The sequence below is a fragment of the Nicotiana tabacum genome, chromosome 5 (genome assembly GCF_000715075.1).
Source record: "Nicotiana tabacum cultivar K326 chromosome 5, ASM71507v2, whole genome shotgun sequence".
NCBI lineage: Eukaryota > Viridiplantae > Streptophyta > Magnoliopsida > Solanales > Solanaceae > Nicotiana > Nicotiana tabacum.
The window spans coordinates 1,164,636-1,177,952 of NC_134084.1; positions in this window are offsets into that span (position 1 = coordinate 1,164,636).

A 13,317-nucleotide genomic window follows, 5' to 3' on the forward strand; every position below is an offset into this window, starting at 1 on the left:
AATGATGATTATATTGTTATTTTGTTATTGAACACTTTAGTAGTTGTTGTGGTTATTAGTTGTTGTGGTTATTAGTTGTTGGTTAATTGTTGTTGGTGGTGGTTATTAGTTGTTGTTATTTTGTTGGGTTTTCATGGTTGAATGGCAGCAATGTAAGTTGCCATTATAGGATGTATATTGGTTAAAATTGGAAGGTGGTGTAGCTTAAAAACAGTCATTTTTGCCCATTTTTTACCCAGATTTCCAACCGAATTCGGTCGGAAATTATGAATTTATATTTATTTTTAAAATAAATTAATAATTTATAAATAATTATTTCATTAAATAATATTATTATTTTTTAAATATTTCGACCGAAATCGATCGGAAAACTAAAATTTTAAAAAAAAATATTTTCCGACCAATTTCGGTCGGAAATTATGAATTTATATTTATTTTTTAAATAAATTAATAATTTACAAATAATTATTTTTAAATTTTCAAATTTCCGACCGATTTCGGTCGGAAAATAAAGTTTGACTGGCAGTCAACACATTGAATTTTCCGACCGATTTCGGTCGGTAATTTTTGACCAATTGCGGTAGGTCTACGTTTGCGACCATTAGTTTTCCATCCAATTAAAAACGATCGGAATTTAGTCAGAAATTATCAATTTCCGACTGATTTCGGTTGGAAATTGGGGACGAAAATCACCTAATTTCTAGTACTGAAACCCGATGGATGTTGACGGTACAAATTTCAACCCTGGCCTTATGTGCATTGCCCATCACACTAGCTATGTGAGTTGACCATGCCTGAAATCGTTATCTTAATTGCAAGGAGGGAGATGTCGAGGACATAAGGGTGAGCAAGTCATTGGGGTGAAGTCGTAAAAAGAAAGCGTTGTTAGAAAATCTGAAGCTAGCTCACGTACCGCTTGAAAGGGAAAACAGCCCAACCCATGCAACGTATAGCTTGAGTCATATCTTCTTTTTCAATTTTCTTATGGTAAGTACTTCAAGATCTTATGCATGGTATAAGGCAGATAGGGGCGTACGCAGAATTTTTGATAAGCAGTGTCAAAATATAGAGAAATAAATGAATGAATAAATCACTATTAAAAAAAAAGTGGTGTCATTTTTTATATTTATGCTCGATATTTTTGTTCTATATATCATTTATTTATTTGATAAAAATTCTGACGAAGTGGTATTACGTGACAGCTTGTCGAAAGATGCATCCGCCCTGAAGGCAAGAGTTTTGAACAAAACTTTCCAATTACTTTGATAGAATAAAATATATTTACACTATTGTCAGAGTGTAAAGTCACTTTCAGGAGCCAAACAAGTTGTCTAGCTACCTGCCATTAATAAAGGATGGAGTTAATTGGTAATGAATGTTGAATTTGGTGAGATCCAGTTGGCTAACTCTGAGCAGGAGTAAGGGCAATCAGACTTCTCACTTATGGGCGCCCAAAAGGAGCTAAAAGCAGCGAAAGAACGTATTTTGTCCATAAATTTTCATACCAATATAGCAAGTGCCGTCATGTCCAATTACAAGTTTCCATAATTTGTTTCTCTATTTAATTTTATGAAAATTTTAGGACAGGAAGAAAATATAAGCCTTGTTATAAAATAAAAGCAATGCAATAAAATGTAAACAAGAAGAGATAGAGAGAATTGAGAAGTGTTTTCTTCTTTCACTTTGGTGTAATTTTTCATTGCAATTACATGGCCTTTTATAGGCATAAAAAGTAAAGATGATGGACATAAAATAGGAAATTTAATCTTTAAGTTATTCACAACATGGGCATCCAATGTAGCATCCAATGTAGTATCCAATGTAGTATCCAAAGTAGTATCCAATGTACAAACTATTCATAACACTCCCCCTTGGATGTCCATGTAATATAATGTGCCTCATTAAAAACTTAAAAAAAAATATTGCGATGTACATAGTTATTTATAATATGCATTGTTTGTTGCCTCATTAAAAACCTTACCAGGAAAATCCAGTGGGACAAAACCTTGGTTAAGGAAAAGAGTGCAGCGTGTAGTTACTCCCCCTGATGAAAAATCACTTAATGTCTCGAAGACGACGCATTCCAATCTTATATATCAGCTTTTCAAATATTGAGGTTGGTAATGCCTTAGTGAACAGATCAGCCAAATTATCACTTGAACAAACTTGTTGTACATCTATTTCACCATTCTTCTGAAGATCATGAGTGAAAAAGAATTTCGGTGAAATGTGTTTTGTTCTATCTCCTTTGATATATCCTCCTTTCAATTGAGCTATGCATGCAGCATTGTCTTCATACAATATTGTTGGAATATTCTCTTTCGAAGAAAGACCACATGTTTGCTGAATGTGTTGAGTTATAGATCTTAACCAAACGCATTCTCGACTTGCTTCGTGAATGGCTATTATCTCTGCATGATTTGAAGAAGTAGCAACCATAGTTTGTTTTGTCGAACGCCATGATATGGTTGTACCTCCACTTGTAAATAAATAGCCTGTCTGAGATCGACCTTTGTGTGGATCAGACAAATATCCTGCATCTGCATAACCAATCAATGATGGCTTGGATTCATTTGAATAAAATAAACTCATATCAATGGTCCCTTGGATGTATCTAAATATATGTTTAATACCATTCCAGTGTCTTTGTGTTGGCAAAGTACTAAATCTTGCCAATAAGCTTACTGAGAAAGCTATATCTGGTCGAAAATTATTGGCAAGATACATTAATGCTCCAATTGCACTAAGATATGGTACTTCGGCACCAAGAAGCTCTTCATCATTTTCATGAGGTCGGAATGGATCTTTCTTTATATCAAGTGATCTCACAACCATCGGGGTACTCAATGGATGTGCTTTATCCATATAGAATCGCTTTAAAATCTTTTCGGTGTATGTCGATTGATGGACAAATATCCCATCTTTCATATACTCAATTTGTAGACCAAGACAAAATTTTGTCTTTCCAAGATCTTTCATTTCAAATTCTTTCTTCAAACAGTCTACTGTTTTTGGAAGCTCCCCAGGAGTTCCAATGATATTTAATTCATCAACATACACGGTGATTATAACAAATTCAGATCCAGACCTTTTTATAAAGACACAAGGACAAATTGGATCATTCTTGTACCCTTCTTTCAACAGGTATTCACTCAGGCGATTGTACCACATACGACCTGATTATTTCAATCCGTATAAAGATTTCTGAAGCTTTATTGAACAAGTTTCTCGAAAACTTTTATATGCTTCTGGCACTTTAAATTCCTCAGGTACTTTCATAAAAATTTCGTTGTCTAATGATCCATACAAATAGGCTGTAACAACATCCATTAGATGCATATCAAGTTTTTCTTGTACTGCCATATTTATGAGATACCTGAAGGTGATAGCATCCACTACAGGAGAATATGTCTCCATATAATCAATTCTAGGCCTTTGGGAAAACCCTTGTGCCACAAGTCGTGCTTTATATCTAACGACTTCATTTTTATCATATCGTTTTCGCACAAAAACCCATTTATACCCTACCGGCTTTATGCCTTCAGGTGTTCGAACTATGGGTCCAAAGACTTTACGTTTTCCAAGTGAAGTTAACTCTGCCTGGATAGCGTCTTTCCATTTTGGCCAATCATTTCTCTGTCTACATTCATTGACAGATTTTGGTTCAAGATCCTCATCTTGTTGCATTATTTCAACAGCAACATTATAAGCAAAAATATTATCGATAACAATATTATTTCGGTTCCATCTTTTCCCGGTTGAGACGTAACTTATTAATATCTCTTCATTTTCATTATTTTTAGGTACCTGGACCTCCCCTAAGGTCTTACATTTGTTACGTCTTGGGGCTCTTCTTGAGCCACTACCTCTGTGTTATGTTCACTTTGATCACTTGCTCCTTTTCTTCTTCGAGGATTTTTATCTTTAGAACCGATTGGTCTACCACGTTTCAAGCATGGCTTAGACTCATTTGCTTTAATTAATTGTTCTGTCGGGATATCAACTCGAATTGGAGCATTAGCAGCTGGAATATGTGACTTAGTCACCCTTGGTAGGTTAGTGAATGCATCTGACAATTGATTTGCAATATTTTATAAATGAATAATCTTTTGAACCTCTTGTTCACATTGATTTGTTCGAGGATCTAAATGAGACAGTGATAATGCATTCCAATCTATCTTCTTTTTCAGCTGCTTATTTTCTCCCCCTAATGTTGGATATACTGATTCATTAAAATGGCAATCAGAAAATCTTGCCGTAAATAAATCTCCAGTCATCGGCTCTAGATATTTTATAATAGAAGGAGATTCATATCCAACCTATATCCCCAACCTTCTTTGAGGACCCATCTTTGTGCATTGTGGTGGAGCAATTGAAACATATATCGCACAACCAAAGATCCTAAGATGGGAAATATTTGGCTCCTGACCAAAAGCCAATTGCAATGGGGAGACTTTATGATAACTTGTGGGCCTTATCCGCACAAGTGTTGCTGCGTGCAAAATAGCATGACCCCGTACTGAAATGAGAAGTTTTGTTCTCATAAGCATTGGTCTAGCAATTAATTGGAGGCGTTTGATCAATGATTCTGCTAGACCATTTTGTGTATGAACATGAGCAACCGGATGCTCAATTGTTATCCTAGTTGAAATACAATAATCATTAAAGGCTTGGGATGTAAATTCACCGGCATTATCAAGACGAATTATCTTAATTGCATAATCTAGAAATTGTACTCTTAGCTTTATTATTTGAGTCAACAATCTCGCAAATGCCATATTGCGAGTTGATAGTAAGCACACATGTGACCATCTTGTAGATGCATCTACCAAAACTATATAATATTTGAATGGTCCACATGGAGGGTAAATGGGCCCACATATATCACCCTGTATACGTTCCAGAAATGCAGGGGATTCCATCCTAACTTTAATAGTTGATGGTCTAATAATTAATTTTCCTTGAGAACACGCAGCACAAGAGAATTCCTTAAATTGAAGAATCTTCTGATTTTTCATTGCATGTCCATGTGAATTCTCAATTATTTTACGCATCATATTAGAACCAGGATGGCCCAACCGGTCATGCCAAATAATAAAATTATCTTGATTAGTAAACTTCTCGTTTACTACGGCATGTGTTTCAATCATGCTAATACTTGTGTAGTATAAGCCGGAGGAAAGAGCAGGTAACATTTCAAGCACATATTTCTTACTGGACATTATTGTAGTAATATAAAGATATTCAATTTTTTCATCATTTGTAGTCTCAATATGATAGCTATTTTGGCGAATATCTTTGAAACTTAATAAGTTTCTTTGAGATTCACAACAATATAGTGCTTCATCAATAGCCAAATTTGTTCCTCCTGGTAGTAATAAATTGGCTCTTCCATAACCTTCAACTAACCTTGTACTACCGGATATTGTATTAACATTCGCTTCTTTCATTACCAAATAAGAGAAATATCTCTTATCTTTTAAAATAGTGTATGTTGTAGCACTATCCAGAAGACATATATCATTTTTATTAATCTTGAGTCCAACTGAAGACTGGGGAATTTTCATATTCTTCATAAAAAAAAAATAATATATCATAAGAAATATGAAAGATAAGCAGAAAAAAAAACATTAAGAAATACATTAGGAATGTAGAAACTAGCAACACATGATGCATTAGGAAAACACACTCAAGAAAAACAAACTAGTTGCAAACATAAAAATAACAACTTTTATAGCTTCATTCAGAGGAGGAGCACTGATGCACCGGTGAGGAGGTGTGAGCGACTGGCTGTAGTGGGCACGCGGAGAGGTAGAGGAAGACCTAAGAAGTATTGGGGAGAGGTGATCAGACAGGAGCGACTTAGGATTACTGACGACATGGCCCTTGATAGGGAATTATGGAGGTCGAGCATTAAGGTTGTAGGTTAGGGGAGAGTGTGAATATTTCTACAGCACAATATAGGGAGACTATCCAATTAGGAGTTAGACTAGGAATGTCATTGGTCGTCTATTGATGCAGGGCTTTCCCTCTAGTTGTACTTATACCAGCCACCTATTTCGTATTTCGTATTTTGTATCTTGTATTTCATATTTCATATCTCTTATATATTGTTGTTGTTATTGTTTTTATTTTTATTACGCATTTTTATGGTACTAATATATCGTCTCATATTGTTTTTTTTAAGTCGAGGGTCTCCTGGAAACAGCCTCTCTACCCTTCGGGGTAGGGGTAAGGTCTGCGTACATATTACCCTCCCCAGACCCCACTTGTGGGATTATATTGGGTCGTTGTTGTTGTTGTTGTTGTTGTATAGCTTCATTCCCCAGTAAGATGATTAGTTCTTCAGTCAATATCCTCAAAGAAGTCTCCAACTTCTAAATGAGTAATATTTGTTAGGCCTTCAAAATCATCATCTTTATATGCAAGATGTGCCTTAGAATCATATTTATTTGAGGGCCTGCTTCATCATCATTATTTTGAAAGGTCAAGTGTGCCTCCACATTATTTTCTTTTTTCTTGAGGGAGGCTTGATAAAGTTTGACAAAATGTTCTGGCGTACGACAAATTCGTGCCCAATGACCTCTCATACCACATCGGTGACACATACTAGTTTTACCTTTACCACATCGGTGACACATACTAGTTTTACCTTTTGAATGATTACTTTGAGAACCTTTATTGTTCTCCAATTTATTTTCACCATAATGACGATAATTGTTTCACCCCCTGCCACGTCCACGTTTACGACCATGTCCACGACCACGGTAATTATTTTGTTTTCTTTCAAACTTATCATATGTTGCTACAGCATTCACTTCCGAAAATGGAACTGACCCGATGTGACGAGCTTCATGATTTTTCATTAATAGAGTATTATTCTGCTCAGCCACAAGTAGGCATGTGATTAACTCAGAATATTTCTTAAAACCTTTTTCACGGTATTGTTGTTGTAGCACCACATTTGAAGCGTGAAAAGTAGAAAATATTTTTTCCAATAAGTTCTCATCTATGATAGTGTCTCCACATAATTTTAATAGAGAACTTACTTTAAAGATAGCAGAATTATACTCACTTACGGTTTTAAAGTTTTGCAACCTTAAATGTATCCACTCATACCGAGCTTTCGGTAATACCGTAAGTTTTAGGTGGCCATATCGATCCTTCAAATTAATCCATAATTCAAGTGGATCTTTTACGGTTAAATATTCAATTTTTAACCCTTTCATGTAGATGTTGACGAAGGAAAATCATGGCCTTCGTTTTATCCTGATTTGATGCTTCATTTCCTTGTATAATAGTATTTCCAATACCTTTAGCGTCAAGGTGAATTTCAGCATCAAGAACCCATGATAAATAGTTCCTCCCAGTGATGTCAAGTGCCACAAATTCAAGTTTTGATAAATTTGACATAGTGAAAACTATCATAAAAGATGAATAAGTTAGAGAAATAATTATAATAATAAACAATTAATGAAAACAAAACGATTAAGGTAAAAGAAATGAAAATAGAGCTATATCATGTTAACAATCTACTATTTCATTTTATTCTTGCCATAAAGTAGAAATTACATACTTGTTTCATTTCACTTTATATTATTGATATATATGTGTTAATAGAATTGAACGTGACTAACATTATTTATATGTTCCAATAAATATAAAGTAATTAAAAAATTATTGCTTATCAATTCATTTCTCACAGTTCTTCAAAATGCCTTAAAGATATGTTTTGATCCAGGGAGTCCATCACATTAGTGCACAGCTAGTTTGATGACTTTGAGGTCCTCTAAGAGTTGAGCACGGAAGGACATAGTTATTTAATCACTGTAATGTACTTAAACTATTTAAGATGCCCAAGCGCACAAGTAATCTGCAAACAGTGAGCATACGATATGTACTGCCATAAATAAGATGATTATAATGATACATACCTTAATAAAATATGGTTCAACTTAGCGGGAGTTAAGAATAAAATTAGAGCTTCGTGCTGATAACGTGTTATAAAATAAAAGCAATGCAGTAAAATGTAAACAAGAAGAGATAGAGAGAATGGAGAAGTGTTTTCTTCTTTCACTTTGGTGTAATTTTTCATTGCAATTACATGGCCTTTTATAGGCATAAAAAGTAAAGATGATGGACATAAAATAGGAAATTTAATCTTTAAGTTATTCATAACATGTGCATCCAATGTAGCATTCAATGTAGTATCCAAAGTAGTATCCAATGTACAAACTATTCATAACAAGCCTCAATTATTTGAGATTTTTCACTATTGACCCAAATTGTCCATTATATATATTAGAGTTAGTAGAACCACAAATAGGGAGTAAAAGATATATTGATTTTTAATTTGTGAAGAGGTAGCATATATCCTAGCCCATCCCAGAAGAGTTTGCAAATATGAACATTGGGTTCGCAAAGGCGAACACTGGGTTCGCATAGCATACTTGGCATGACTTTGCAAATGCGAACTAAAATCTCGCAAATGCAAGATTAGAGGCATGCAGAAAAAAAAAACCCAGCAAACTTCAATCCTATCAACACTTCATTAAGCGTCTTAAACTCGCCCGAGCCGTTGGGGCTCTAAACCAAATATTCACACAAGTCTAAAAACATTATACAAACTCGCTCGCGCGATCAAAATACAAAAATAACATTTAAAACTATGAATTGAGCTCTAAAACGCATGATTTTCAAAGAGATTTCAAGAACTTCTAAAATTTCAACGAAGCGTCTGAATCCTATAAAATCAACTTTGAACGATGCCGAATTTTGCAGACAAGTTCTAAATTCCATAACGGACCTATTCCAAGTCCCAAAATCAAATTCCGAGCTCGATAGCTAAAAGTCAACCTACGGTCAAACTTTTCAACTTAAAATTGTCGAATTTCGGCAAATCAACACAAATCAACCTACAGACTTCCAAAATCAATTCTAGGCATACGCCCAAGTTCAAAATCACGATACGAAGCTATCGGAGTCTTAAAAACACAGTTCCGGAGTCGTTTTCACAAAAGTCAAAGTTTGGTGAACATTTTCAAATTTCAACTTCTAATTCTAGAATTAAGGGTCCAAATCAACCCGAAAGCTTCCCGGAACGAAACTAACCAACCCCGTAAGTCATAAAAGTATAAACTCACATATGTGAAGCAATAAAATGGGTAGCGGGGCACAATTACACAAAACGACCGATCGAATCATTATAATAAACTAAAACAAACAATATCACGTCATGTTAAGAATATCTAGCCGGTTGGTCCCAACATGAAATATTTTGATCAAGTCAACAAAATGGAGAAGATCATATAAAGCTACATTTATAAGGAGGGGGGTCGGTGCACTGACCGGTGAGGGTTGGCTTAGCTTTGCAGTTTGTAGGTGATGGCAACTCATGTGGCAGGGAAAATTAGCATTAAATGCAAAGAGGTTTGGAGGATTTCATGCCTTTGAATTTCTTTTCTGGCATTAATTATGGTTTCACTAACTCTTCAGTGATGTGAGAGAAATAAATTCGGCAAATTATATCATAAGCTCTTAATTAATTTACTTATCACTTGGCAAGAATCTTTACTATTTTAACAGCTTGTTTGGATGGTTGTTACGTATTGTTTCATAATGTATCGTATCGTACTGTATTGTATTGTACTATACCGTTTGATAAATACAATGTTTGGATAGATTGTGTCGTTTGTCATCGTTTCATGATATCACACAAGAATAAACTTGTATATTATAAAGAAAAATTATGATACAAGGTAAAATTACTACATAAAAAAGTAGAGTAAATGATAAATAAAATAATTTAATAATAATAAAGGGTGAGATTGAGAGAAAAAGACAAGGTAACGACGCGACCACACTAAATCGGTCGTTACATAAAGTGGCACATTTCGTCGTCATGTAACAATGGATTTAACGATACGATACAATAAATTTAAGTAACAATCAAAACAAATATTATATTTAAAGTAACAATACGATACGATACAATGGGTAACAACCATCCAAACAAGCTGTAAGTGACAATTTTAGCCTTTTAGTATTTTAAATTGCTAACCAAACTCTTGTACATACCTGTTTAGCCAAATCATGCGAGGCATTAAATTCCTTTCTGGTGTTACGAAACCACTTTTCCATAATTTTAACTTATTGTATTTTCTGCAAAAAATGATTTGGAACTGCTTGCATCCTTACATATTTTCTAATCCAACTAATTAGCCTTTTTTTCTTTTTTTTTTTCGGTAGAGCTAAGGGTGAGGAGAAGTGTGACTATTTTTGAGAACCAGTTTAGGTTTATGTCGGGGCGTTTAACTACAGAAGCCAACCACCTTGTTAGGAAATTGATAGAGCAGTATAGGGAGAGAAAGAAGGACTTGCATATGGTGTTCATCGACTTAGAAAATGCGTACGATAAAGTTCCGATGGAAGTTTTGTGGAGATCTTTGGAGGCCACAGGTGTACTTGTTGCCTACGTTAGGTTGATTAAGAATATATATGATGGAGCAAAGACCCGAGTGAGGACGGTGGGTGGGGACTCGGACCAATTTTCGGTTATGATGGGGTTGCATTAGGGGTCGTCACTCAGCCCGTTTTTGTTTGCTCTGGTGATGGACGTACTAACGCGCCATATCCAAAGGGAGTTGCCATGGTGCATGCTATTTGCAGATGATATTATATTGATTGATGAGACGCGAGATGGTGTGAACGCGCAATTAGTGGTTTGGAGGCAGACCCTAGAATCTAAAGGTTTCAAGTTGAACAGGACCAAGACAGAATACTTGGAGTGTAAGTTCAGTGGCAAAACTCAGGGAGGGAAAGGGGAGGTGAGGCTGGACTCGCAGGTCATCCCTAGGAGAGGGAATTTTAAGTACCTTGGGTCTATTATTCAAGGGTGGGGAGATTGATGAAGATGTCGCACATCGCATTGGGGCGTGATGGATGAAACGAAGACTCGCTTCCAGTGTTTTGTGTGACAAGAAGGTGCTACCGAAACTTAAGGGTAAGTTCTACAAATTGATGGTCAGACCAACGATGTTGTATGGGGCTGAGTGTTGGCCAGTAAAGATCGCTCATGTCCAGAAGATGAAGGTAGAAGAGATGAAGATGCTGAGATGGATGTGCGGGCACACCAGGTTAGATAGGATCATAAATGAGGTTATTCGCGACAAGGTGGGTGTGGCCCCTATTGAGGACAAGATGCGGGAAGCACTGCTTATGTGGTTTGGTCATTTGAGGAGGAGGAGCACAAACGCCTAGGTGAAAAGGTGTGAGAGATTGACAATATTGGAGGGCCGACGGAGAGATAGAGGTAGGCCAAAGAACAAGTGGGGAAAGGTGATTAGATAAGACATGGCATAGCTTCAGCTGACCGTGGACATGACCCTTGATAAGAAGGTATGGAGGTCGAGGATTAGGGTAGTAGAGGAGGTAGTCTAGAGTGTTCATAACAGTAGTATTGGCACGTAGTTTTGCTTTCGGTTGGTAGTAGGATTTTATGACTAACCGTTGTTTTCTTTCATTGTTGATCACCTTGCTGTCTTGTTGTTTTTATTCTGCTTTTATATGGCTTTTTGGTATTGTCCCTTCTTGTCTATATTTTTATTAATGTGGTGCTTATGCTTTTCTGAGCCGAGGGTCTATTGGAAACAGCCTCTCTATCCTCATAAGGTAGGGGAAAGGTCTGCGTACACACTACCCTCCCCAGATCCCACAGTATGAGATAATACTGGGTATGTTGTTATTGTTGTTGTTGTCGTCGTCTTTTTCGGTATCAGTATTAGTTGCAAATGAACCAATATATTCTAGGGAAAAATTCACCTAATATAGTTCCAAGAAGTAATAAACTAGTCTAAGCATGGATATCATAATCAAAGAAAGAAAGAAATTACAAGAAACAGGTCTCACATGCATGCTTTAATCTAAAAACAACGCATAAGTACTCGTCACCTCACATATACGTTATACCCAATATTTAAATATTTAGCAAATAGGCAACAACAACAACAACAACCTAGTATAATTTCACTAGTGGGTTCTGGGAAGGGTAGTGTGTACGCAGACCTTACCCCTACCTTGGGGTGGAGAGGCTACTTCCAATAGACCCTCGGCATTCTTCCCTCCAAGAACTCCCACCTTGCTCTTGGGTTACTCGAACTCACAACCTCTTGGTTGAAAGTGGAGGTTTCTTACCATCAGAGCAACCGACTTGTTAGCAAATAGGCAAACAAGTCTTAATCCCTCAAGTCAAGGTTAGCCATGACACTTACCTTGCTCCAAAATTGACTCAAAGCTCAACCACGGATTTGCCTTTCGAACAAGCCCCCAAACCAACCAAATCTAGCAAATTATCAACCAAACTATTCAAAATAAGCCTTAGGAACTACCCACGAATGAAATAGGTTCAATTTACGTCATTATTGAAAAGGTCAACAAAGATCAACTCCCGGACTCGCTTGGTCTAAATCGAAATTCGGACCAAAGCCTAATTACCCATTCACCCCTCAGCCCGGTTATTTAATTTGTTTCAAAATCCGACCTTAATGTGAGGTCTAAATTCCAATTTTATAAAAATTCTTAATTTTACCCAAATCCCCAATTTCTACCATGAAAATCCTAGATTTTAGGTTGAAATATTATGAAATGTAACGGATAATTGAAAGAAAGCAAGTTAGAATCACTTACCAACGAATTGGGGAAGAAGAGCTCTTGAAAATATCGCATCTAAGGTTTCTAGGTTTGAAAATTTGAAAGAATGAACTAAAATCTCGTTTTTCCCATCTTAAGTCCAAGCACAGATGTAGCAATTGCGACTATTGCGACTCTTGCGAACCCTGCAAATGCGAGAAATCCTTCGCAATTGCGAAGGCCCCCATCTCTGCCACCATCACAATTGCGATGGTTTGTTCGCAATTGCGAACTTGAACTCCTCGTAATTAAGATCATTTTGATTGCAAATGCGAACACTACTCCCCCAGCCCCATTTCGCAACTGCTAAAGTAATTGCTCGCAATTGCAAATTATTGGTGCCTAGCTATTCTTAGCAAATGCGAGGAAAAAGTTCGCAAATGGGAACCTGACAAGAAGTTTGCCATATCACAAATACGAAGCCAGACCTGGCAATTGCGAGGTCTGAGGCTTACACTAGAAACAATAGAGCACCAGCTATGATCCTAAGTTCAACATCATTCTGTAGCCTATCCGAAACTCATCCGAGCCTTCGGGGCTTCAAACCAAATATGCACACAAGTCCAAAAACCTCATATGAACTTACTTGCGCGATCAAAAAAATAAAATACACCTAGAACTACGAATCAA